Source organism: Scyliorhinus torazame, chromosome 5, assembly GCF_047496885.1.
Source record: "Scyliorhinus torazame isolate Kashiwa2021f chromosome 5, sScyTor2.1, whole genome shotgun sequence".
Lineage (NCBI taxonomy): Eukaryota > Metazoa > Chordata > Chondrichthyes > Carcharhiniformes > Scyliorhinidae > Scyliorhinus > Scyliorhinus torazame.
This window is the reverse complement of record NC_092711.1, coordinates 123,993,878-124,019,364: the sequence shown is the minus strand read 5'-3', so window position 1 is coordinate 124,019,364 and position 25,487 is coordinate 123,993,878. Positions and strand designations below refer to the sequence as shown.

The 25,487-nt window shown below is 46.0% G+C and overlaps 16 non-coding genes across 16 annotated transcripts; all 16 read right to left on the bottom strand.

Annotated features, from left to right (window-relative positions):
• Positions 1–787: 787 nt before the first annotated feature.
• Positions 788–860, bottom strand: trnav-uac (transfer RNA valine (anticodon UAC)). Its single transcript has one exon. It is a non-coding gene; the product is annotated as a tRNA-Val (tRNA).
• Positions 861–2,770: 1,910 nt separating this feature from the next.
• On the bottom strand, positions 2,771–2,843 carry trnav-uac (transfer RNA valine (anticodon UAC)). The gene has a single exon. It is a non-coding gene; the product is annotated as a tRNA-Val (tRNA).
• Positions 2,844–3,750: 907 nt separating this feature from the next.
• trnar-acg (transfer RNA arginine (anticodon ACG)) lies at positions 3,751–3,823 on the bottom strand. Its single transcript has one exon. It is a non-coding gene; the product is annotated as a tRNA-Arg (tRNA).
• Positions 3,824–6,245: 2,422 nt separating this feature from the next.
• Positions 6,246–6,318, bottom strand: trnar-acg (transfer RNA arginine (anticodon ACG)). Its single transcript has one exon. It is a non-coding gene; the product is annotated as a tRNA-Arg (tRNA).
• Positions 6,319–7,772: 1,454 nt separating this feature from the next.
• trnav-uac (transfer RNA valine (anticodon UAC)) lies at positions 7,773–7,845 on the bottom strand. The gene has a single exon. It is a non-coding gene; the product is annotated as a tRNA-Val (tRNA).
• Positions 7,846–9,755: 1,910 nt separating this feature from the next.
• trnav-uac (transfer RNA valine (anticodon UAC)) lies at positions 9,756–9,828 on the bottom strand. Its single transcript has one exon. It is a non-coding gene; the product is annotated as a tRNA-Val (tRNA).
• Positions 9,829–10,735: 907 nt separating this feature from the next.
• Positions 10,736–10,808, bottom strand: trnar-acg (transfer RNA arginine (anticodon ACG)). The gene has a single exon. It is a non-coding gene; the product is annotated as a tRNA-Arg (tRNA).
• Positions 10,809–12,261: 1,453 nt separating this feature from the next.
• On the bottom strand, positions 12,262–12,334 carry trnav-uac (transfer RNA valine (anticodon UAC)). Its single transcript has one exon. It is a non-coding gene; the product is annotated as a tRNA-Val (tRNA).
• Positions 12,335–13,241: 907 nt separating this feature from the next.
• trnar-acg (transfer RNA arginine (anticodon ACG)) lies at positions 13,242–13,314 on the bottom strand. The gene has a single exon. It is a non-coding gene; the product is annotated as a tRNA-Arg (tRNA).
• A 1,455-nt stretch (positions 13,315–14,769) lies between these two features.
• On the bottom strand, positions 14,770–14,842 carry trnav-aac (transfer RNA valine (anticodon AAC)). The gene has a single exon. It is a non-coding gene; the product is annotated as a tRNA-Val (tRNA).
• A 907-nt stretch (positions 14,843–15,749) lies between these two features.
• On the bottom strand, positions 15,750–15,822 carry trnar-acg (transfer RNA arginine (anticodon ACG)). Its single transcript has one exon. It is a non-coding gene; the product is annotated as a tRNA-Arg (tRNA).
• Positions 15,823–17,277: 1,455 nt separating this feature from the next.
• Positions 17,278–17,350, bottom strand: trnav-uac (transfer RNA valine (anticodon UAC)). The gene has a single exon. It is a non-coding gene; the product is annotated as a tRNA-Val (tRNA).
• Positions 17,351–19,785: 2,435 nt separating this feature from the next.
• Positions 19,786–19,858, bottom strand: trnav-aac (transfer RNA valine (anticodon AAC)). Its single transcript has one exon. It is a non-coding gene; the product is annotated as a tRNA-Val (tRNA).
• A 907-nt stretch (positions 19,859–20,765) lies between these two features.
• Positions 20,766–20,838, bottom strand: trnar-acg (transfer RNA arginine (anticodon ACG)). Its single transcript has one exon. It is a non-coding gene; the product is annotated as a tRNA-Arg (tRNA).
• Positions 20,839–22,293: 1,455 nt separating this feature from the next.
• Positions 22,294–22,366, bottom strand: trnav-uac (transfer RNA valine (anticodon UAC)). The gene has a single exon. It is a non-coding gene; the product is annotated as a tRNA-Val (tRNA).
• Positions 22,367–24,801: 2,435 nt separating this feature from the next.
• Positions 24,802–24,874, bottom strand: trnav-aac (transfer RNA valine (anticodon AAC)). The gene has a single exon. It is a non-coding gene; the product is annotated as a tRNA-Val (tRNA).
• Between the last annotated feature and the right edge of the window lie 613 nt (positions 24,875–25,487).

Sequence of the window (25,487 nt, the reverse complement as noted above, 5' to 3'; positions counted from 1 at the left end):
GACCGCTGCCATCTCGCTCCACAGAGGCTGTCAGTCCTGCTGAGATTGTCCAGTATGTTCTGTTTTTGTTTCAGAATGAAGCATCCGCAGTAAGTTGCATTTGTCGTTCATTTAGACATGTTTGAGATGGTGAATAAGTATGTTTATCTGCATTTGTAAATGCATGAAATTCTGTTGTGGATGAACTAGCTCCGAATATCCAAAATAAGAAGGTCCTTTTCTTCTCATTGCCTGTCGAAAATTCAGTGCTTGTGACTTAATGTGGAATTTATTTTAGTGGCTCATGAGAGACTAATCCTCATAATCCTCGAACATACGAGATGGGGAACACAAGTACTTTGAGCAAACATTCCTCACACAACATGAGAAGCACTTGATGTTTCTACCCGGTATGGCCCCGGGGACCTTTCGCATGTTAGGGGAATGTGCTAACCACTACACTACAGAAACCGCTGGCGGTGCAGTAATCAATGGACTTGTGCAATGTTCAACCTCACTGTGTTGCTGCAGCTTCTCATGGTTCGTCTGAGAGGCCATGTCACTTATTACAAGAAGACAGCCGTTTCTTTAAAACCGATGTCTCAACTTATAAAACAATCAGGAATCGAACTTTACAGACCTGAAGATAAGTTATGTTTTGCTTGAAGTGGAAGTTAAATTGAGAATGCAGGGCTTTCGTAAATAACCACAACCAGACGGGTGCATGCATTTTGCTATTGCTCGTTGATGAAGACCAGTTACGAGATTGCGGCAATAGTCAGCAACAGACTAAACTGGAAATACGAGATGTTTCTGCCCGGTTTCGAACCGGGGACCTTTCGCGTGTAAGGCGAATGTGATAACCACTACACTACAGAAACAGCTGGCAACCAGCGGACGTGTACAATGTGAAACCTCACTGTGTTGCTGCAGATTCGCATGGTGAGGCTGAGAGGCGAGGCCACTTATTACAAGACGACTGCTGTTTCTTACAGCTTTCACACTCATAGTGTGTGCAACAGTCGCACACTGTAAATGCTGCCCCCATTCTGTGTGTCCTTCCATCGCAGATTTGGGTTTGAATCTTGTTTCCACTTCTTCTTTGTATCCGGGCGGTAGTTGTTGAGAGCTGGCACAGACACAGCGGCTGGAATGGCCTCATACTGTGGTGTAATTATTCTCTCATTCGATGCTCACCTCACTCTGTGGCCAGGGAACCCTTGGCCTTTTCTCATTTAATCTCTCCTGACTTGCACCCTGTCAGAGCGCTTTCCTGTTGTTCTGTTTGCTCCCACCAGGATTTGACTTGGTTAAAACGTCCGACATTTCTAACCCGTCCCGGTTTTAATGAAAGGTGATGGTGAAAGACAAGCTTTGTTGTCCTGTCGACAAATTCCGCCTGACTCGCTGAGTTGTTCCAGTATTTTCCGCAGATGTTAGATCGACTTTCGATGGCAATAACAGCGTGCTTCTGTTACTTTCCCGGGGCTCGTTGGTCTCGGGGTATGACATTCACTTACCTCTATTGACTAATTCCAGTTGATTCAGGCAGCCCTCTGTATATTTCATTTTATTCAGTTCAACAACATCAGACTGTGGAATCTCTCTTCTCCCTCCACCATCTGTTTATTTCCATCAAGTTATTTTCATTCCTTTCATTGGTATGTTTTACCCTCAGCATTGCGCCCCTCCCCCCAGCCCATACCATCCTACTTGAGCAACCCTGTCGCCAATTGTTCGCTGACACACTGTTTTCTTTGTTCTGCTATTAACACATTCTGATCTCTTGAGGCGCCACTATCAGCAACTTTCTTAGCCTTGATTAGCCTCATTTACATTCCCTTTTTCTTTCTGTCCGAGACATTTTCGTCATTTTCCACCTATTGCTGACCACTCTATCGAGGCCCAATAGGGCACGCCAACCCCGCCCCATCCACATTTGTCTGAATCTGACCCCATTTCCAGTTCTCCAGCTTTGACAAAGAGTCACCCAGGCCCGGAACGACCGCTGCCATCTCGCTCCACAGAGGCCGTCAGTCCTGCTGAGATTGTCCAGTATGTTCTGTTTTTGTTTCAGAATGAAGCATCCGCAGTAAGTTGCATTTGTCGTTCATTGAGACATGTTTGAGATGGTGAATAAGTAGGTGTATCTGCATTAGTAAATGCATGAAATTCTGTTGTGGATGAACTAGCTCCGCATATCCAAAATAAGAAGGTCCTTTTCTTCTCATTGCCTGTCGAAAATTCAGTGCTTGTGACTTAATGTGGAATTTATTTTAGTGGCTCATGAGAGTCTAAACCTCATAATCCTCGAACATACGAGATGGGGGAACAAAAGTACTTTGTGCAAACATTCCTCACACAACATGAGAAGCACTTGATGTTTCTACCTGGTATGGCCCCGGGGACCTTTCGCATGTTAGGGGAATGTGCTAACCACTACACTACAGAAACCGCTGGCGGTGCAGTAATCATTGGACTTGTGCAATGTTCAACCTCACTGTGTTGCTGCAGCTTCTCATGGTTCGTCTGAGAGGCCATGTCACTTATTACAAGAAGACAGCCGTTTCTTTAAAACCGATGTCTCAACTTATAAAACAATCAGGAATCGAACTTTACAGACCTGAAGATAAGTTATGTTTTGCTTGAAGTGGAAGTTAAATTGAGAATGCAGGGCTTTCGTAAATAACCACAACCAGACGGGTGCATGCATTTTGCTATTCCTCGTTGATGAAGACCAGTTACGAGATTGCGGCAATAGTCAGCAACAGACTAAACTGGAAGTTCGAGATGTTTCTGCCCGGTTTCGAACCGGGGACCTTTCGCGTGTAAGGCGAATGTGATAACCACTACACTACAAAAACAGCTGGCAATCAACGGACGTGTACAATGTGCAACCTCACTGTGTTGCTGCAGATTCGCATGGTGAGGCTGAGAGGCTAGGCCACTTATTACAAGACGACTGCTGTTTCTTTCAAAAACAGATGTTTCAACATATAAAACCACGAGATGTAGAAATTAGATCGAACTTAACATGATCTGCGTTAACTTCACAGGGACGTGACCAAACTAATCCACAGAGCCAAAGTGGAGAATTGAACTGACTGGAGAGCTGCATCTTAACGCTGACCTCCCGGACCTCGGCCTCCTGAAATGTTCCAAAGAAGCTCAACAAACACTCGAGGAACAGCAGCGCATCTTTCCACTGGGCTCAATACAGCTTTCACACTCATAGTGTGTGCAACCGTCTCACACTGTAAATGCTGCCCCCATTCTGTGTGTACTACCATCGCAGATTTGGGTTTGAATCTTGTTTCCACTTCGTCTTTGTATCCGGGCGGTAGTTGCTGAGAGCTGGCACAGACACAGCGGCTGGAATGGCCTCATACTGTGGTGTAATTATTCTCTCATTCGATGCTCACCTCACTCTGTGGCCAGGGAACCCTAATCCTTGTCTCATTTAATCTCTCCTGACTTGCACCCTGTCAGAGCGCTTTCCTGTTATTCTGTTTGCTCCCACCGGGATTTGACTTGGTTAAAACGTCCGACATTTCTAACCCGTCCCGGTTTTAATGAAAAGTGATGGTGAAAGACGAGCTGTGTTGTCCTGTCGACAAATCCCGCCTGACTCTCTGAGTTGTTCCAGTATCTTCCGCAGATGTCGGATCAACTTTCGATACGAGAATTGAAGACGTTCTGCTCACTTTGCTCTGCATCAAGAATCGGCTGTCCCACCCAGTGAGTTAAAGCGCACGCCAAAAGTTCGAATTTCGAGCCAGCCAGGAGTCGAACCTGGAATCTCCTGATTCGTAGTCAGACGCGTTATCCATTGCGCCACTGGCCCAGCCGGGTGAATGCATTTTGCTATTCCTTGTTGAGCCTCTGTGGCGCATTCGGCGGGATTCATTCACATTGGGTTTCCTTTGAGAAGCTGAGCTCACACAGCAGGGAACCAATACGTTCCCGAGACAATCAAGACATTTTCTAAAAGCTTGTCTATGTGTGGATATTCACTTACTTCTATTGACTTATTCCAGTAGATTCAGGCAGCTCTCTGTATGTTTCATTTTATTCAGTTCAACAACATCAGACTGTGTAACCTCTCTTCCCCCTCCACCATCTGCTTCTTCCCCCTCCACCATCTGTATCCATCATCTTATTTTAATTCCTTGCATTGATATGTTTTACCCTCAGCATTGCCCCCCTCCCCCAGCCCATACCATCCTACTTGAGCAATCTGATCCCTGTCGCCAATTGTTCGCTGACACACTGCTTACTTTCTGCGATTAACACATTCTGATCTCTTGAGGCGCCACTATCAGCACCTTGATTAGCCTCATTTACATTCCCTTTTTCTTTCTGTCCGAGACATTTTCGTCATTTTCCACCTATTGCTGACCACTCTATCGAGGCCCAATAGGGCACGCCAACCCCGCCCCATCCACATTAGTCTGAATCTGACCCCATTTCCAGTTCTCCAGCTTTGACAAAGAGTCACCCAGGCCCGGAACGACCGCTGCCATCTCGCTCCACAGAGGCTGTCAGTCCTGCTGAGATTGTCCAGTATGTTCTGTTTTTGTTTCAGAATGAAGCATCCGCAGTAAGTTGCATTTGTCGTTCATTTAGACATGTTTGAGATGGTGAATAAGTATGTTTATCTGCATTTGTAAATCCATGAAATTCTGTTGTGGATGAACTAGCTCCGAATATCCAAAATAAGAAGGTCCTTTTCTTCTCATTGCCTGTCGAAAATTCAGTGCTTGTGACTTAATGTGGAATTTATTTTAGTGGCTCATGAGAGACTAATCCTCATAATCCTCGAACATACGAGATGGGGAACACAAGTACTTTGAGCAAACATTCCTCACACAACATGAGAAGCACTTGATGTTTCTACCCGGTATGGCCCCGGGGACCTTTCGCATGTTAGGGGAATGTGCTAACCACTACACTACAGAAACCGCTGGCGGTGCAGTAATCAATGGACTTGTGCAATGTTCAACCTCACTGTGTTGCTGCAGATTCTCATGGTTCGTCTGAGAGGCCATGTCACTTATTACAAGAAGACAGCCGTTTCTTTAAAACCGATGTCTCAACTTATAAAACAATCAGGAATCGAACTTTACAGACCTGAAGATAAGTTATGCTTGAAGTGGAAGTTAAATTGAGAAGGCAGGGCTTTCGAAAATAACCACAACCATACGGGTGCATGCATTTTGCTATTCCTCGTTGATGAAGACCAGTTACGAGATTGCGGCAATAGTCAGCAACAGACTAAACTGGAAGTACGAGATGTTTCTGCTCGGTTTCGAACTTTTCGCGTGTTAGGCGAATGTGATAACCACTACACTACAGAAACAGCTGGCAATCAACGGACGTGTACAATGTGCAACCTCACTGTGTTGCTGCAGATTCGCATGGTGAGGCTGAGAGGCTAGGCCACTTATTACAAGACGACTGCTGTTTCTTTAAAAAACAGATGTTTCAACATATAAAACCACGAGATGTAGAAATTAGATCGAACTTAACATGATCTGCGTTAACTTCACAGGGACGTGACCCATCTAATCCACAGAGCCAAAGTGGAGAATTGAACTGACTGGAGAGCTGCATCTTAACGCTGACCTCCAGGACCTCGGCCTCCTGAAATGTTCCAAAGAAGCTCAACAAACACTCGAGGAACAGCAGCGCATCTTTCCACTGGGCTCAATACAGCTTTCACACTCATAGTGTGTGCAACAGTCTCACACTGTAAATGCTGCCCCCATTCTGTGTGTACTACCATCGCAGATTTGGGTTTGAATCTTGTTTCCACTTCGTCTTTGTATCCGGGCGGTAGTTGCTGAGAGCTGGCACAGACACAGCGGCTGGAATGGCCTCATACTGTGGTGTAATTATTCTCTCATTCGATGCTCACCTCACTCTGTGGCCAGGGAACCCTAATCCTTGTCTCATTTAATCTCTCCTGACTTGCACCCTGTCAGAGCGCTTTCCTGTTATTCTGTTTGCTCCCACCGGGATTTGACTTGGTTAAAACGTCCGACATTTCTAACCCGTCCCGGTTTTAATGAAAAGTGATGGTGAAAGACGAGCTGTGTTGTCCTGTCGACAAATCCCGCCTGACTCTCTGAGTTGTTCCAGTATCTTCCGCAGATGTCGGATCAACTTTCGATACGAGAATTGAAGACGTTCTGCTCACTTTGCTCTGCATCAAGAATCGGCTGTCCCACCCAGTGAGTTAAAGCGCACGCCAAAAGTTCGAATTTCGAGCCAGCCAGGAGTCGAACCTGGAATCTCCTGATTCGTAGTCAGACGCGTTATCCATTGCGCCACTGGCCCAGCCGGGTGAATGCATTTTGCTATTCCTTGTTGAGCCTCTGTGGCGCATTCGGCGGGATTCATTCACATTGGGTTTCCTTTGAGAAGCTGAGCTCACACAGCAGGGAACCAATACGTTCCCGAGACAATCAAGACATTTTCTAAAAGCTTGTCTATGTGTGGATATTCACTTACTTCTATTGACTTATTCCAGTAGATTCAGGCAGCTCTCTGTATGTTTCATTTTATTCAGTTCAACAACATCAGACTGTGTAACCTCTCTTCCCCCTCCACCATCTGCTTCTTCCCCCTCCACCATCTGTATCCATCATCTTATTTTAATTCCTTGCATTGATATGTTTTACCCTCAGCATTGCCCCCCTCCCCCAGCCCATACCATCCTACTTGAGCAATCTGATCCCTGTCGCCAATTGTTCGCTGACACACTGCTTACTTTCTGCGATTAACACATTCTGATCTCTTGAGGCGCCACTATCAGCACCTTGATTAGCCTCATTTACATTCCCTTTTTCTTTCTGTCCGAGACATTTTCGTCATTTTCCACCTATTGCTGACCACTCTATCGAGGCCCAATAGGGCACGCCAACCCCGCCCCATCCACATTAGTCTGAATCTGACCCCATTTCCAGTTCGCCAGCTTTGACAAAGAGTCACCCAGGCCCGGAACGACCGCTGCCATCTCGCTCCACAGAGGCTGTCAGTCCTGCTGAGATTGTCCAGTATGTTCTGTTTTTGTTTCAGAATGAAGCATCCGCAGTAAGTTGCATTTGTCGTTCATTTAGACATGTTTGAGATGGTGAATAAGTATGTTTATCTGCATTTGTAAATGCATGAAATTCTGTTGTGGATGAACTAGCTCCGAATATCCAAAATAAGAAGGTCCTTTTCTTCTCATTGCCTGTCGAAAATTCAGTGCTTGTGACTTAATGTGGAATTTATTTTAGTGGCTCATGAGAGACTAATCCTCATAATCCTCGAACATACGAGATGGGGAACACAAGTACTTTGAGCAAACATTCCTCACACAACATGAGAAGCACTTGATGTTTCTACCCGGTATGGCCCCGGGGACCTTTCGCATGTTAGGGGAATGTGCTAACCACTACACTACAGAAACCGCTGGCGGTGCAGTAATCAATGGACTTGTGCAATGTTCAACCTCACTGTGTTGCTGCAGATTCTCATGGTTCGTCTGAGAGGCCATGTCACTTATTACAAGAAGACAGCCGTTTCTTTAAAACCGATGTCTCAACTTATAAAACAATCAGGAATCGAACTTTACAGACCTGAAGATAAGTTATGTTTTGCTTGAAGTGGAAGTTAAATTGAGAATGCAGGGCTTTCGTAAATAACCACAACCAGACGGGTGCATGCATTTTGCTATTGCTCGTTGATGAAGACCAGTTACGAGATTGCGGCAATAGTCAGCAACAGACTAAACTGGAAATACGAGATGTTTCTGCCCGGTTTCGAACCGGGGACCTTTCGCGTGTAAGGCGAATGTGATAACCACTACACTACAGAAACAGCTGGCAACCAGCGGACGTGTACAATGTGAAACCTCACTGTGTTGCTGCAGATTCGCATGGTGAGGCTGAGAGGCGAGGCCACTTATTACAAGACGACTGCTGTTTCTTACAGCTTTCACACTCATAGTGTGTGCAACAGTCGCACACTGTAAATGCTGCCCCCATTCTGTGTGTCCTTCCATCGCAGATTTGGGTTTGAATCTTGTTTCCACTTCTTCTTTGTATCCGGGCGGTAGTTGTTGAGAGCTGGCACAGACACAGCGGCTGGAATGGCCTCATACTGTGGTGTAATTATTCTCTCATTCGATGCTCACCTCACTCTGTGGCCAGGGAACCCTAGGCCTTTTCTCATTTAATCTCTCCTGACTTGCACCCTGTCAGAGCGCTTTCCTGTTGTTCTGTTTGCTCCCACCAGGATTTGACTTGGTTAAAACGTCCGACATTTCTAACCCGTCCCGGTTTTAATGAAAGGTGATGGTGAAAGACAAGCTTTGTTGTCCTGTCGACAAATTCCGCCTGACTCGCTGAGTTGTTCCAGTATTTTCCGCAGATGTTAGATCGACTTTCGATGGCAATAACAGCGTGCTTCTGTTACTTTCCCGGGGCTCGTTGGTCTAGGGGTATGACATTCACTTACCTCTATTGACTAATTCCAGTTGATTCAGGCAGCCCTCTGTATATTTCATTTTATTCAGTTCAACAACATCAGACTGTGGAATCTCTCTTCTCCCTCCACCATCTGTTTATTTCCATCAAGTTATTTTCATTCCTTTCATTGGTATGTTTTACCCTCAGCATTGCGCCCCTCCCCCCAGCCCATACCATCCTACTTGAGCAACCCTGTCGCCAATTGTTCGCTGACACACTGTTTTCTTTGTTCTGCTATTAACACATTCTGATCTCTTGAGGCGCCACTATCAGCAACTTTCTTAGCCTTGATTAGCCTCATTTACATTCCCTTTTTCTTTCTGTCCGAGACATTTTCGTCATTTTCCACCTATTGCTGACCACTCTATCGAGGCCCAATAGGGCACGCCAACCCCGCCCCATCCACATTTGTCTGAATCTGACCCCATTTCCAGTTCTCCAGCTTTGACAAAGAGTCACCCAGGCCCGGAACGACCGCTGCCATCTCGCTCCACAGAGGCCGTCAGTCCTGCTGAGATTGTCCAGTATGTTCTGTTTTTGTTTCAGAATGAAGCATCCGCAGTAAGTTGCATTTGTCGTTCATTTAGACATGTTTGAGATGGTGAATAAGTAGGTGTATCTGCATTAGTAAATGCATGAAATTCTGTTGTGGATGAACTAGCTCCGCATATCCAAAATAAGAAGGTCCTTTTCTTCTCATTGCCTGTCGAAAATTCAGTGCTTGTGACTTAATGTGGAATTTATTTTAGTGGCTCATGAGAGTCTAAACCTCATAATCCTCGAACATACGAGATGGGGGAACAAAAGTACTTTGTGCAAACATTCCTCACACAACATGAGAAGCACTTGATGTTTCTACCTGGTATGGCCCCGGGGACCTTTCGCATGTTAGGGGAATGTGCTAACCACTACACTACAGAAACCGCTGGCGGTGCAGTAATCATTGGACTTGTGCAATGTTCAACCTCACTGTGTTGCTGCAGCTTCTCATGGTTCGTCTGAGAGGCCATGTCACTTATTACAAGAAGACAGCCGTTTCTTTAAAACCGATGTCTCAACTTATAAAACAATCAGGAATCGAACTTTACAGACCTGAAGATAAGTTATGTTTTGCTTGAAGTGGAAGTTAAATTGAGAATGCAGGGCTTTCGTAAATAACCACAACCAGACGGGTGCATGCATTTTGCTATTCCTCGTTGATGAAGACCAGTTACGAGATTGCGGCAATAGTCAGCAACAGACTAAACTGGAAGTTCGAGATGTTTCTGCCCGGTTTCGAACCGGGGACCTTTCGCGTGTAAGGCGAATGTGATAACCACTACACTACAGAAACAGCTGGCAATCAACGGACGTGTACAATGTGCAACCTCACTGTGTTGCTGCAGATTCGCATGGTGAGGCTGAGAGGCTAGGCCACTTATTACAAGACGACTGCTGTTTCTTTCAAAAACAGATGTTTCAACATATAAAACCACGAGATGTAGAAATTAGATCGAACTTAACATGATCTGCGTTAACTTCACAGGGACGTGACCAAACTAATCCACAGAGCCAAAGTGGAGAATTGAACTGACTGGAGAGCTGCATCTTAACGCTGACCTCCCGGACCTCGGCCTCCTGAAATGTTCCAAAGAAGCTCAACAAACACTCGAGGAACAGCAGCGCATCTTTCCACTGGGCTCAATACAGCTTTCACACTCATAGTGTGTGCAACCGTCTCACACTGTAAATGCTGCCCCCATTCTGTGTGTACTACCATCGCAGATTTGGGTTTGAATCTTGTTTCCACTTCGTCTTTGTATCCGGGCGGTAGTTGCTGAGAGCTGGCACAGACACAGCGGCTGGAATGGCCTCATACTGTGGTGTAATTATTCTCTCATTCGATGCTCACCTCACTCTGTGGCCAGGGAACCCTAGGCCTTTTCTCATTTAATCTCTCCTGACTTGCACCCTGTCAGAGCGCTTTCCTGTTATTCTGTTTGCTCCCACCGGGATTTGACTTGGTTAAAACGTCCGACATTTCTAACCCGTCCCGGTTTTAATGAAAAGTGATGGTGAAAGACGTGCTTTCTTGTCCTGTCGACAAATGCCGCCTGACTCGCTGAGTTGTTCCAGTATCTTCCGCAGATGTCGGATCAACTTTCGATACGAGAATTGAAGACGTTCTGCTCACTTTGCTCTGCATCAAGAATCAGCTGTCCCACCCAGTGAGTTAAAGCGCACGCCAAAAGTTCGAAATCCGAGCCAGCCAGGAGTCGAACCTAGAATCTCCTGATTCGTAGTCAGACGCGTTATCCATTGCGCCACTGGCCCAGCCGGGTGCATGCATTTTGCTATTCCTTGTTGAGCCTCTGTGGCGCATTCGGCGGGATTCATTCACATTGGGTTTCCTTTGAGAAGCTGAGCTCACACAGCAGGGAACCAATACGTTCCCGAGACAATCAAGACATTTTCTAAAAGCTTGTCTATGTGTGGATATTCACTTACTTCTATTGACTTATTCCAGTAGATTCAGGCAGCTCTCTGTATGTTTCATTTTATTCAGTTCAACAACATCAGACTGTGTAACCTCTCTTCCCCCTCCACCATCTGCTTCTTCCCCCTCCACCATCTGTATCCATCATCTTATTTTAATTCCTTGCATTGATATGTTTTACCCTCAGCATTGCCCCCCTCCCCCAGCCCATACCATCCTACTTGAGCAATCTGATCCCTGTCGCCAATTGTTCGCTGACACACTGCTTACTTTCTGCGATTAACACATTCTGATCCTTGAGGCGCCACTATCAGCACCTTGATTAGCCTCATTTACATTCCCTTTTTCTTTCTGTCCGAGACATTTTCGTCATTTTCCACCTATTGCTGACCACTCTATCGAGGCCCAATAGGGCACGCCAACCCCGCCCCATCCACATTAGTCTGAATCTGACCCCATTTCCAGTTCTCCAGCTTTGACAAAGAGTCACCCAGGCCCGGAACGACCGCTGCCATCTCGCTCCTCAGAGGCTGTCAGTCCTGCTGAGATTGTCCAGTATGTTCTGTTTTTGTTTCAGAATGAAGCATCCGCAGTAAGTTGCATTTGTCGTTCATTTAGACATGTTTGAGATGGTGAATAAGTATGTTTATCTGCATTTGTAAATGCATGAAATTCTGTTGTGGATGAACTAGCTCCGAATATCCAAAATAAGAAGGTCCTTTTCTTCTCATTGCCTGTCGAAAATTCAGTGCTTGTGACTTAATGTGGAATTTATTTTGGTGGCTCATGAGAGACTAATCCTCATAATCCTCGAACATACGAGATGGGGAACACAAGTACTTTGAGCAAACATTCCTCACACAACATGAGAAGCACTTGATGTTTCTACCCGGTATGGCCCCGGGGACCTTTCGCATGTTAGGGGAATGTGCTAACCACTACACTACAGAAACCGCTGGCGGTGCAGTAATCAATCGACTTGTGCAATGTTCAACCTCACTGTGTTGCTGCAGCTTCTCATGGTTCGTCTGAGAGGCCATGTCACTTATTACAAGAAGACAGCCGTTTCTTTAAAACCGATGTCTCAACTTATAAAACAATCAGGAATCGAACTTTACAGACCTGAAGATAAGTTATGTTTTGCTTGAAGTGGAAGTTAAATTGAGAATGCAGGGCTTTCGTAAATAACCACAACCAGACGGGTGCATGCATTTTGCTATTCCTCGTTGATGAAGACCAGTTACGAGATTGCGGCAATAGTCAGCAACAGACTAAACTGAAAATACGAGATGTTTCTGCCCGGTTTCGAACCGGGGACCTTTCGCGTGTAAGGCGAATGTGATAACCACTACACTACAGAAACAGCTGGCAATCAGCGGACGTGTACAATGTGCAACCTCTCTGTGTTGCTGCAGATTCGCATGGTGAGGCTGAGAGGCTAGGCCACTTATTACAAGACGACTGCTGTTTCTTTCAAAAACAGATGTTTCAACATATAAAACCACGAGATGTAGAAATTAGATCGAACTTAACATGATCTGCGTTAACTTCACAGGGACGTGACCCAACTAATCCACAGAGCCAAAGTGGAGAATTGAACTGACTGGAGAGCTGCATCTTAACGCTGACCTCCCGGACCTCGGCCTCCTGAAATGTTCCAAAGAAGCTCAACAAACACTCGAGGAACAGCAGCGCATCTTTCCACTGGGCTCAATACAGCTTTCACACTCATAGTGTGTGCAACCGTCTCACACTGTAAATGCTGCCCCCATTCTGTGTGTACTACCATCGCAGATTTGGGTTTGAATCTTGTTTCCACTTCGTCTTTGTATCCGGGCGGTAGTTGTTGAGAGCTGGCACAGACACAGCGGCTGGAATGGCCTCATACTGTGGTGTAATTATTCTCTCATTCGATGCTCACCTCACTCTGTGGCCAGGGAACCCTAGGCCTTTTCTCATTTAATCTCTCCTGACTTGCACCCTGTCAGAGCGCTTTCCTGTTATTCTGCTTGCTCCCACCGGGATTTGACTTGGTTAAAACGTCCGACATTTCTAACCCGTCCCGGTTTTAATGAAAAGTGATGGTGAAAGACGAGCTGTGTTGTCCTGTCGACAAATGCCGCCTGACTCGCTGAGTTGTTCCAGTATCTTCCGCAGATGTCGGATCAACTTTCGATACGAGAATTGAAGACGTTCTGCTCACTTTGCTCTGCATCAAGAATCAGCTGTCCCACCCAGTGAGTTAAAGCGCACGCCAAAAGTTCGAATTCCGAGCCAGCCAGGAGTCGAACTTAGAATCTCCTGATTCGTAGTCAGACGCGTTATCCATTGCGCCACTGGCCCAGCCGGGTGCATGCATTTTGCTATTCCTTGTTGAGCCTCTGTGGCGCATTCGGCGGGATTCATTCACATTGGGTTTCCTTTGAGAAGCTGAGCTCACACAGCAGGGAACCAATACGTTCCCGAGACAATCAAGACATTTTCTAAAAGCTTGTTTATGTGTGGATATTCACTTACTTCTATTGACTTATTCCAGTAGATTCAGGCAGCTCTCTGTATGTTTCATTTTATTCAGTTCAACAACATCAGACTGTGTAACCTCTCTTCCCCCTCCACCATCTGCTTCTTCCCCCTCCACCATCTGTATCCATCATCTTATTTTAATTCCTTGCATTGATATGTTTTACCCTCAGCATTGCCCCCCTCCCCCAGCCCATACCATCCTACTTGAGCAATCTGATCCCTGTCGCCAATTGTTCGCTGACACACTGCTTACTTTCTGCGATTAACACATTCTGATCTCTTGAGGCGCCACTATCAGCACCTTGATTAGCCTCATTTACATTCCCTTTTTCTTTCTGTCCGAGACATTTTCGTCATTTTCCACCTATTGCTGACCACTCTATCGAGGCCCAATAGGGCACGCCAACCCCGCCCCATCCACATTAGTCTGAATCTGACCCCATTTCCAGTTCTCCAGCTTTGACAAAGAGTCACCCAGGCCCGGAACGACCGCTGCCATCTCGCTCCACAGAGGCTGTCAGTCCTGCTGAGATTGTCCAGTATGTTCTGTTTTTGTTTCAGAATGAAGCATCCGCAGTAAGTTGCATTTGTCGTTCATTTAGACATGTTTGAGATGGTGAATAAGTATGTTTATCTGCATTTGTAAATGCATGAAATTCTGTTGTGGATGAACTAGCTCCGAATATCCAAAATAGGAAGGTCCTTTTCTTCTCATTGCCTGTCGAAAATTCAGTGCTTGTTACTTAATGTGGAATTTATTTCAGTGGCTCATGAGAGACTAAACCTCATAATCCTCGAACATACGAGATGGGGGAACAAAAGTACTTTGTGCAAACATTCCTCACACAACATGAGAAGCACTTGATGTTTCTACCCGGTATGGCCCCGGGGACCTTTCGCATGTTAGGGGAATGTGCTAACCACTACACTACAGAAACCGCTGGCGGTGCAGTAATCAATGGACTTGTGCAATGTTCAACCTCACTGTGTTGCTGCAGCTTCTCATGGTTCGTCTGAGAGGCCATGTCACTTATTACAAGAAGACAGCCGTTTCTTTAAAACCGATGTCTCAACTTATAAAACAATCAGGAATCGAACTTTACAGAACTGAAGATAAGTTATGTTTTGCTTGAAGTGGAAGTTAAATTGAGAAGGCAGGGCTTTCGAAAATAACCACAACCAGACGGGTGCATGCATTTTGCTATTTCTCGTTGATGAAGACCAGTTACGAGATTGCGGCAATAGTCAGCAACAGACTAAACTGGAAATACGAGATGTTTCTGCCCGCTTTCGAACCGGGGACCTTTCGCGTGTTAGGCGAATGTGATAACCACTACACTACAGAAACAGCTGGCAATCAACGGACGTGTACAATGTGCAACCTCACTGTGTTGCTGCAGATTCGCATGGTGAGGCTGAGAGGCTAGGCCACTTATTACAAGTCGACTGCTGTTTCTTCCAAAAACAGATGTTTCAACATATAAAACCACGAGATGTAGAAATTAGATCGAACTTAACATGATCTGCGTTAACTTCACAGGGACGTGACCCATCTAATCTACAGAGCCAAAGTGGAGAATTGAACTGACTGGAGAGCTGCATCTTAACGCTGACCTTCCGGACCTCGGCCTCCTGAAATGTTCCAAAGAAGCTCAACAAACACTCGAGGAACAGCAGCGCATCTTTCCACTGGGCTCAATACAGCTTTCACACTCATAGTGTGTGCAACCGTCTCACACTGTAAATGCTGCCCCCATTCTGTGTGTACTACCATCGCAGATTTGGGTTTGAATCTTGTTTCCACTTCGTCTTTGTATCCGGGCGGTAGTTGCTGAGAGCTGGCACAGACACAGCGGCTGGAATGGCCTCATACTGTGGTGTAATTATTCTCTCATTCGATGCTCACCTCACTCTGTGGCCAGGGAACCCTAGGCCTTTTCTCATTTAATCTCTCCTGACTTGCACCCTGTCAGAGCGCTTTCCTGTTATTCTGTTTGCTCCCACCGGGATTTGACTTGGTTAAAACGTCCGACATTTCTAACCCGTCCCGGTTTTAATGAAAAGTGATGGTGAAAGACGAGCTGTGTTGTCCTGTCGACAAATCCCGCCTGACTCGCTGAGTTGTTCCAGTATCTTCCGCAGATGTCGGATCAACTTTCGATACGAGAATTGAAGACGTTCTGCTCACTTTGCTCTGCATCAAGAATCAGCTGTCCCACCCAGTGAGTTAAAGCGCACGCCAAAAGTTCGAATTTCGAGCCAGCCAGGAGTCGAACCTGGAATCTCCTGATTCGTAGTCAGACGCGTTATCCATTGCGCCACTGGCCCAGCCGGGTGAATGCATTTTGCTATTCCTTGTTGAGCCTCTGTGGCGCATTCGGCGGGATTCATTCACATTGGGTTTCCTTTGAGAAGCTGAGCTCACACAGCAGGGAACCAATACGTTCCCGAGACAATCAAGACATTTTCTAAAAGCTTGTCTATGTGTGGATATTCACTTACTTCTATTGACTTATTCCAGTAGATTCAGGCAGCTCTCTGTATGTTTCATTTTATTCAGTTCAACAACATCAGACTGTGTAACCTCTCTTCCCCCTCCACCATCTGCTTCTTCCCCCTCCACCATCTGTATCCATCATCTTATTTTAATTCCTTGCATTGATATGTTTTACCCTCAGCATTGCCCCCCTCCCCCAGCCCATACCATCCTACTTGAGCAATCTGATCCCTGTCGCCAATTGTTCGCTGACACACTGCTTACTTTCTGCGATTAACACATTCTGATCTCTTGAGGCGCCACTATCAGCACCTTGATTAGCCTCATTTACATTCCCTTTTTCTTTCTGTCCGAGACATTTTCGTCATTTTCCACCTATTGCTGACCACTCTATCGAGGCCCAATAGGGCACGCCAACCCCGCCCCATCCACATTAGTCTGAATCTGACCCCATTTCCAGTTCTCCAGCTTTGACAAAGAGTCACCCAGGCCCGGAACGACCGCTGCCATCTCGCTCCACAGAGGCTGTCAGTCCTGCTGAGATTGTCCAGTATGTTCTGTTTTTGTTTCAGAATGAAGCATCCGCAGTAAGTTGCATTTGTCGTTCATTTAGACATGTTTGAGATGGTGAATAAGTATGTTTATCTGCATTTGTAAATGCATGAAATTCTGTTGTGGATGAACTAGCTCCGAATATCCAAAATAGGAAGGTCCTTTTCTTCTCATTGCCTGTCGAAAATTCAGTGCTTGTGACTTAATGTGGAATTTATTTTAGTGGCTCATGAGAGTCTAAACCTCATAATCCTCGAACATACGAGATGGGGGAACAAAAGTACTTTGTGCAAACATTCCTCACACAACATGAGAAGCACTTGATGTTTCTACCCGGTATGGCCCCGGGGACCTTTCGCATGTTAGGGGAATGTGCTAACCACTACACTACAGAAACCGCTGGCGGTGCAGTAATCAATGGACTTGTGCAATGTTCAACCTCACTGTGTTGCTGCAGCTTCTCATGGTTCGTCTGAGAGGCCATGTCACTTATTACAAGAAGACAGCCGTTTCTTTAAAACCGATGTCTCAACTTATAAAACAATCAGGAATCGAACTTTACAGAACTGAAGATAAGTTATGTTTTGCTTGAAGTGGAAGTTAAATTGAGAAGGCAGGGCTTTCGAAAATAACCACAACCAGACGGGTGCATGCATTTTGCTATTTCTCGTTGATGAAGACCAGTTACGAGATTGCGGCAATAGTCAGCAACAGACTAAACTGGAAGTTCGAGATGTTTCGGCCCGGTTTCGAACCGGGGACCTTTCGCGTGTAAGGCGAATGTGATAACCACTACACTACAGAAACAGCTGGCAACCAACGGACGTGTACAATGTGCAACCTCACTGTGTTGCTGCAGATTCGCATGGTGAGGCTGAGAGGCTAGGCCACTTATTACAAGACGACTGCTGTTTCTTTCAAAAACAGATGTTTCAACATATAAAACCACGAGATGTAGAAATTAGATCGAACTTAACATGATCTGCGTTAACTTCACAGGGACGTGACCCAACTAATCCACAGAGCCAAAGTGGAGAATTGAACTGACTGGAGAGCTGCATCTTAACGCTGACCTCCCGGACCTCGGCCTCCTGAAATGTTCCAAAGAAGCTCAACAAACACTCGAGGAACAGCAGCGCATCTTTCCACTGGGCTCAATACAGCTTTCACACTCATAGTGTGTGCAACCGTCTCACACCGTAAATGCTGCCCCCATTCTGTGTGTACTACCATCGCAGATTTGGGTTTGAATCTTGTTTCCACTTCGTCTTTGTATCCGGGCGGTAGTTGCTGAGAGCTGGCACAGACACAGCGGCTGGAATGGCCTCATACTGTGGTGTAATTATTCTCTCATTCGATGCTCACCTCACTCTGTGGCCAGGGAACCCTAGGCCTTTTCTCATTTAATCTCTCCTGACTTGCACCCTGTCAGAGCGCTTTCCTGTTATTCTGCTTGCTCCCACCGGGATTTGACTTGGTTAAAACGTCCGACATTTCTAACCCGTCCCGGTTTTAATGAAAAGTGATGGTGAAAGACGAGCTGTGTTGTCCTGTCGACAAATGCCGCCTGACTCGCTGAGTTGTTCCAGTATCTTCCGCAGATGTCGGATCAACTTTCGATACGAGAATTGAAGACGTTCTGCTCACTTTGCTCTGCATCAAGAATCAGCTGTCCCACCCAGTGAGTTAAAGCGCACGCCAAAAGTTCGAATTCCGAGCCAGCTAGGAGTCGAACTTAGAATCTCCTGATTCGTAGTCAGACGCGTTATCCATTGCGCCACTGGCCAAGCCGGGTGCATGCATTTTGCTATTCCTTGTTGAGCCTCTGTGGCGCATTCGGCGGGATTCATTCACATTGGGTTTCCTTTGAGAAGCTGAGCTCACACAGCAGGGAACCAATACGTTCCCGAGACAATCAAGACATTTTCTAAAAGCTTGTCTATGTGTGGATATTCACTTACTTCTATTGACTTATTCCAGTAGATTCAGGCAGCTCTCTGTATGTTTCATTTTATTCAGTTCAACAACATCAGACTGTGTAACCTCTCTTCCCCCTCCACCATCTGCTTCTTCCCCCTCCACCATCTGTATCCATCATCTTATTTTAATTCCTTGCATTGATATGTTTTACCCTCAGCATTGCCCCCCTCCCCCAGCCCATACCATCCTACTTGAGCAATCTGATCCCTGTCGCCAATTGTTCGCTGACACACTGCTTACTTTCTGCGATTAACACATTCTGATCTCTTGAGGCGCCACTATCAGCACCTTGATTAGCCTCATTTACATTCCCTTTTTCTTTCTGTCCGAGACATTTTCGTCATTTTCCACCTATTGCTGACCACTCTATCGAGGCCCAATAGGGCACGCCAACCCCGCCCCATCCACATTAGTCTGAATCTGACCCCATTTCCAGTTCTCCAGCTTTGACAAAGAGTCACCCAGGCCCGGAACGACCGCTGCCATCTCGCTCCACAGAGGCTGTCAGTCCTGCTGAGATTGTCCAGTATGTTCTGTTTTTGTTTCAGAATGAAGCATCCGCAGTAAGTTGCATTTGTCGTTCATTTAGACATGTTTGAGATGGTGAATAAGTATGTTTATCTGCATTTGTAAATGCATGAAATTCTGTTGTGGATGAACTAGCTCCGAATATCCAAAATAGGAAGGTCCTTTTCTTCTCATTGCCTGTCGAAAATTCAGTGCTTGTTACTTAATGTGGAATTTATTTCAGTGGCTCATGAGAGACTAAACCTCATAATCCTCGAACATACGAGATGGGGGAACAAAAGTACTTTGTGCAAACATTCCTCACACAACATGAGAAGCACTTGATGTTTCTACCCGGTATGGCCCCGGGGACCTTTCGCATGTTAGGGGAATGTGCTAACCACTACACTACAGAAACCGCTGGCGGTGCAGTAATCAATGGACTTGTGCAATGTTCAACCTCACTGTGTTGCTGCAGCTTCTCATGGTTCGTCTGAGAGGCCATGTCACTTATTACAAGAAGACAGCCGTTTCTTTAAAACCGATGTCTCAACTTATAAAACAATCAGGAATCGAACTTTACAGAACTGAAGATAAGTTATGTTTTGCTTGAAGTGGAAGTTAAATTGAGAAGGCAGGGCTTTCGAAAATAACCACAACCAGACGGGTGCATGCATTTTGCTATTTCTCGTTGATGAAGACCAGTTACGAGATTGCGGCAATAGTCAGCAACAGACTAAACTGGAAATACGAGATGTTTCTGCCCGCTTTCGAACCGGGGACCTTTCGCGTGTTAGGCGAATGTGATAACCACTACACTACAGAAACAGCTGGCAATCAACGGACGTGTACAATGTGCAACCTCACTGTGTTGCTGCAGATTCGCATGGTGAGGCTGAGAGGCTAGGCCACTTATTACAAGTCGACTGCTGTTTCTTCCAAAAACAGATGTTTCAACATATAAAACCACGAGATGTAGAAATTAGATCGAACTTAACATGATCTGCGTTAACTTCACAGGGACGTGACCCATCTAATCTACAGAGCCAAAGTGGAGAATTGAACTGACTGGAGAGCTGCATCTTAACGCTGACCTTCCGGACCTCGGCCTCCTGAAATGTTCCAAAGAAGCTCAACAAACACTCGAGGAACAGCAGCGCATCTTTCCACTGGGCTCAATACAGCTTTCACACTCATAGTGTGTGCAACCGTCTCACACTGTAAATGCTGCCCCCATTCTGTGTGTACTACCATCGCAGATTTGGGTTTGAATCTTGTTTCCACTTCGTCTTTGTATCCGGGCGGTAGTTGCTGAGAGCTGGCACAGACACAGCGGCTGGAATGGCCTCATACTGTGGTGTAATTATTCTCTCATTCGATGCTCACCTCACTCTGTGGCCAGGGAACCCTAGGCCTTTTCTCATTTAATCTCTCCTGACTTGCACCCTGTCAGAGCGCTTTCCTGTTATTCTGTTTGCTCCCACCGGGATTTGACTTGGTTAAAACGTCCGACATTTCTAACCCGTCCCGGTTTTAATGAAAAGTGATGGTGAAAGACGAGCTGTGTTGTCCTGTCGACAAATCCCGCCTGACTCGCTGAGTTGTTCCAGTATCTTCCGCAGATGTCGGATCAACTTTCGATACGAGAATTGAAGACGTTCTGCTCACTTTGCTCTGCATCAAGAATCAGCTGTCCCACCCAGTGAGTTAAAGCGCACGCCAAAAGTTCGAATTTCGAGCCAGCCAGGAGTCGAACCTGGAATCTCCTGATTCGTAGTCAGACGCGTTATGCATTGCGCCACTGGCCCAGCCGGGTGAATGCATTTTGCTATTCCTTGTTGAGCCTCTGTGGCGCATTCGGCGGGATTCATTCACATTGGGTTTCCTTTGAGAAGCTGAGCTCACACAGCAGGGAACCAATACGTTCCCGAGACAATCAAGACATTTTCTAAAAGCTTGTCTATGTGTGGATATTCACTTACTTCTATTGACTTATTCCAGTAGATTCAGGCAGCTCTCTGTATGTTTCATTTTATTCAGTTCAACAACATCAGACTGTGTAACCTCTCTTCCCCCTCCACCATCTGCTTCTTCCCCCTCCACCATCTGTATCCATCATCTTATTTTAATTCCTTGCATTGATATGTTTTACCCTCAGCATTGCCCCCCTCCCCCAGCCCATACCATCCTACTTGAGCAATCTGATCCCTGTCGCCAATTGTTCGCTGACACACTGCTTACTTTCTGCGATTAACACATTCTGATCTCTTGAGGCGCCACTATCAGCACCTTGATTAGCCTCATTTACATTCCCTTTTTCTTTCTGTCCGAGACATTTTCGTCATTTTCCACCTATTGCTGACCACTCTATCGAGGCCCAATAGGGCACGCCAACCCCGCCCCATCCACATTAGTCTGAATCTGACCCCATTTCCAGTTCTCCAGCTTTGACAAAGAGTCACCCAGGCCCGGAACGACCGCTGCCATCTCGCTCCACAGAGGCTGTCAGTCCTGCTGAGATTGTCCAGTATGTTCTGTTTTTGTTTCAGAATGAAGCATCCGCAGTAAGTTGCATTTGTCGTTCATTTAGACATGTTTGAGATGGTGAATAAGTATGTTTATCTGCATTTGTAAATGCATGAAATTCTGTTGTGGATGAACTAGCTCCGAATATCCAAAATAGGAAGGTCCTTTTCTTCTCATTGCCTGTCGAAAATTCAGTGCTTGTGACTTAATGTGGAATTTATTTTAGTGGCTCATGAGAGTCTAAACCTCATAATCCTCGAACATACGAGATGGGGGAACAAAAGTACTTTGTGCAAACATTCCTCACACAACATGAGAAGCACTTGATGTTTCTACCCGGTATGGCCCCGGGGACCTTTCGCATGTTAGGGGAATGTGCTAACCACTACACTACAGAAACCGCTGGCGGTGCAGTAATCAATGGACTTGTGCAATGTTCAACCTCACTGTGTTGCTGCAGCTTCTCATGGTTCGTCTGAGAGGCCATGTCACTTATTACAAGAAGACAGCCGTTTCTTTAAAACCGATGTCTCAACTTATAAAACAATCAGGAATCGAACTTTACAGAACTGAAGATAAGTTATGTTTTGCTTGAAGTGGAAGTTAAATTGAGAAGGCAGGGCTTTCGAAAATAACCACAACCAGACGGGTGCATGCATTTTGCTATTTCTCGTTGATGAAGACCAGTTACGAGATTGCGGCAATAGTCAGCAACAGACTAAACTGGAAGTTCGAGATGTTTCGGCCCGGTTTCGAACCGGGGACCTTTCGCGTGTAAGGCGAATGTGATAACCACTACACTACAGAAACAGCTGGCAACCAACGGACGTGTACAATGTGCAACCTCACTGTGTTGCTGCAGATTCGCATGGTGAGGCTGAGAGGCTAGGCCACTTATTACAAGACGACTGCTGTTTCTTTCAAAAACAGATGTTTCAACATATAAAACCACGAGATGTAGAAATTAGATCGAACTTAACATGATCTGCGTTAACTTCACAGGGACGTGACCCAACTAATCCACAGAGCCAAAGTGGAGAATTGAACTGACTGGAGAGCTGCATCTTAACGCTGACCTCCCGGACCTCGGCCTCCTGAAATGTTCCAAAGAAGCTCAACAAACACTCGAGGAACAGCAGCGCATCTTTCCACTGGGCTCAATACAGCTTTCACACTCATAGTGTGTGCAACCGTCTCACACCGTAAATGCTGCCCCCATTCTGTGTGTACTACCATCGCAGATTTGGGTTTGAATCTTGTTTCCACTTCGTCTTTGTATCCGGGCGGTAGTTGCTGAGAGCTGGCACAGACACAGCGGCTGGAATGGCCTCATACTGTGGTGTAATTATTCTCTCATTCGATGCTCACCTCACTCTGTGGCCAGGGAACCCTAGGCCTTTTCTCATTTAATCTCTCCTGACTTGCACCCTGTCAGAGCGCTTTCCTGTTATTCTGCTTGCTCCCACCGGGATTTGACTTGGTTAAAACGTCCGACATTTCTAACCCGTCCCGGTTTTAATGAAAAGTGATGGTGAAAGACGAGCTGTGTTGTCCTGTCGACAAATGCCGCCTGACTCGCTGAGTTGTTCCAGTATCTTCCGCAGATGTCGGATCAACTTTCGATACGAGAATTGAAGACGTTCTGCTCACTTTGCTCTGCATCAAGAATCAGCTGTCCCACCCAGTGAGTTAAAGCGCACGCCAAAAGTTCGAATTCCGAGCCAGCTAGGAGTCGAACTTAGAATCTCCTGATTCGTAGTCAGACGCGTTATCCATTGCGCCACTGGCCAAGCCGGGTGCATGCATTTTGCTATTCCTTGTTGAGCCTCTGTGGCGCATTCGGCGGGATTCATTCACATTGGGTTTCCTTTGAGAAGCTGAGCTCACACAGCAGGGAACCAATACGTTCCCGAGACAATCAAGACATTTTCTAAAAGCTTGTCTATGTGTGGATATTCACTTACTTCTATTGACTTATTCCAGTAGATTCAGGCAGCTCTCTGTATGTTTCATTTTATTCAGTTCAACAACATCAGACTGTGTAACCTCTCTTCCCCCTCCACCATCTGCTTCTTCCCCCTCCACCATCTGTATCCATCATCTTATTTTAATTCCTTGCATTGATATGTTTTACCCTCAGCATTGCCCCCCTCCCCCAGCCCATACCATCCTACTTGAGCAATCTGATCCCTGTCGCCAATTGTTCGCTGACACACTGCTTACTTTCTGCGATTAACACATTCTGATCTCTTGAGGCGCCACTATCAGCACCTTGATTAGCCTCATTTACATTCCCTTTTTCTTTCTGTCCGAGACATTTTCGTCATTTTCCACCTATTGCTGACCACTCTATCGAGGCCCAATAGGGCACGCCAACCCCGCCCCATCCACATTAGTCTGAATCTGACCCCATTTCCAGTTCTCCAGCTTTGACAAAGAGTCACCCAGGCCCGGAACGACCGCTGCCATCTCGCTCCACAGAGGCTGTCAGTCCTGCTGAGATTGTCCAGTATGTTCTGTTTTTGTTTCAGAATGAAGCATCCGCAGTAAGTTGCATTTGTCGTTCATTTAGACATGTTTGAGATGGTGAATAAGTATGTTTATCTGCATTTGTAAATGCATGAAATTCTGTTGTGGATGAACTAGCTCCGAATATCCAAAATAGGAAGGTCCTTTTCTTCTCATTGCCTGTCGAAAATTCAGTGCTTGTTACTTAATGTGGAATTTATTTCAGTGGCTCATGAGAGTCTAAACCTCATAATCCTCGAACATACGAGATGGGGGAACAAAAGTACTTTGTGCAAACATTCCTCACACAACATGAGAAGCACTTGATGTTTCTACCCGGTATGGCCCCGGGGACCTTTCGCATGTTAGGGGAATGTGCTAACCACTACACTACAGAAACCGCTGGCGGTGCAGTAATCAATGGACTTGTGCAATGTTCAACCTCACTGTGTTGCTGCAGCTTCTCATGGTTCGTCTGAGAGGCCATGTCACTTATTACAAGAAGACAGCCGTTTCTTTAAAACCGATGTCTCAACTTATAAAACAATCAGGAATCGAACTTTACAGAACTGAAGATAAGTTATGTTTTGCTTGAAGTGGAAGTTAAATTGAGAAGGCAGGGCTTTCGAAGATAACCACAACCAGACGGGTGCATGCATTTTGCTATTTCTCGTTGATGAAGACCAGTTACGAGATTGCGGCAATAGTCAGCAACAGACTAAACTGGAAATACGAGATGTTTCTGCCCGGTTTCGAACCGGGGACCTTTCGCGTGTTAGGCGAATGTGATAACCACTACACTACAGAAACAGCTGGCAATCAACGGACGTGTACAATGTGCAACCTCACTGTGTTGCTGCAGATTCGCATGGTGAGGCTGAGAGGCTAGGCCACTTGTTACAAGTCGACTGCTGTTTCTTTCAAAAACAGATGTTTCAACATATAAAACCACGAGATGTAGAAATTAGATCGAACTTAACATGATCTGCGTTAACTTCACAGGGACGTGACCCATCTAATCTACAGAGCCAAAGTGGAGAATTGAACTGACTGGAGAGCTGCATCTTAACGCTGACCTTCCGGACCTCGGCCTCCTGAAATGTTCCAAAGAAGCTCAACAAACACTCGAGGAACAGCAGCGCATCTTTCCACTGGGCTCAATACAGCTTTCACACTCATAGTGTGTGCAACCGTCTCACACTGTAAATGCTGCCCCCATTCTGTGTGTACTACCATCGCAGATTTGGGTTTGAATCTTGTTTCCACTTCGTCTTTGTATCCGGGCGGTAGTTGCTGAGAGCTGGCACAGACACAGCGGCTGGAATGGCCTCATACTGTGGTGTAATTATTCTCTCATTCGATGCTCACCTCACTCTGTGGCCAGGGAACCCTAGGCCTTTTCTCATTTAATCTCTCCTGACTT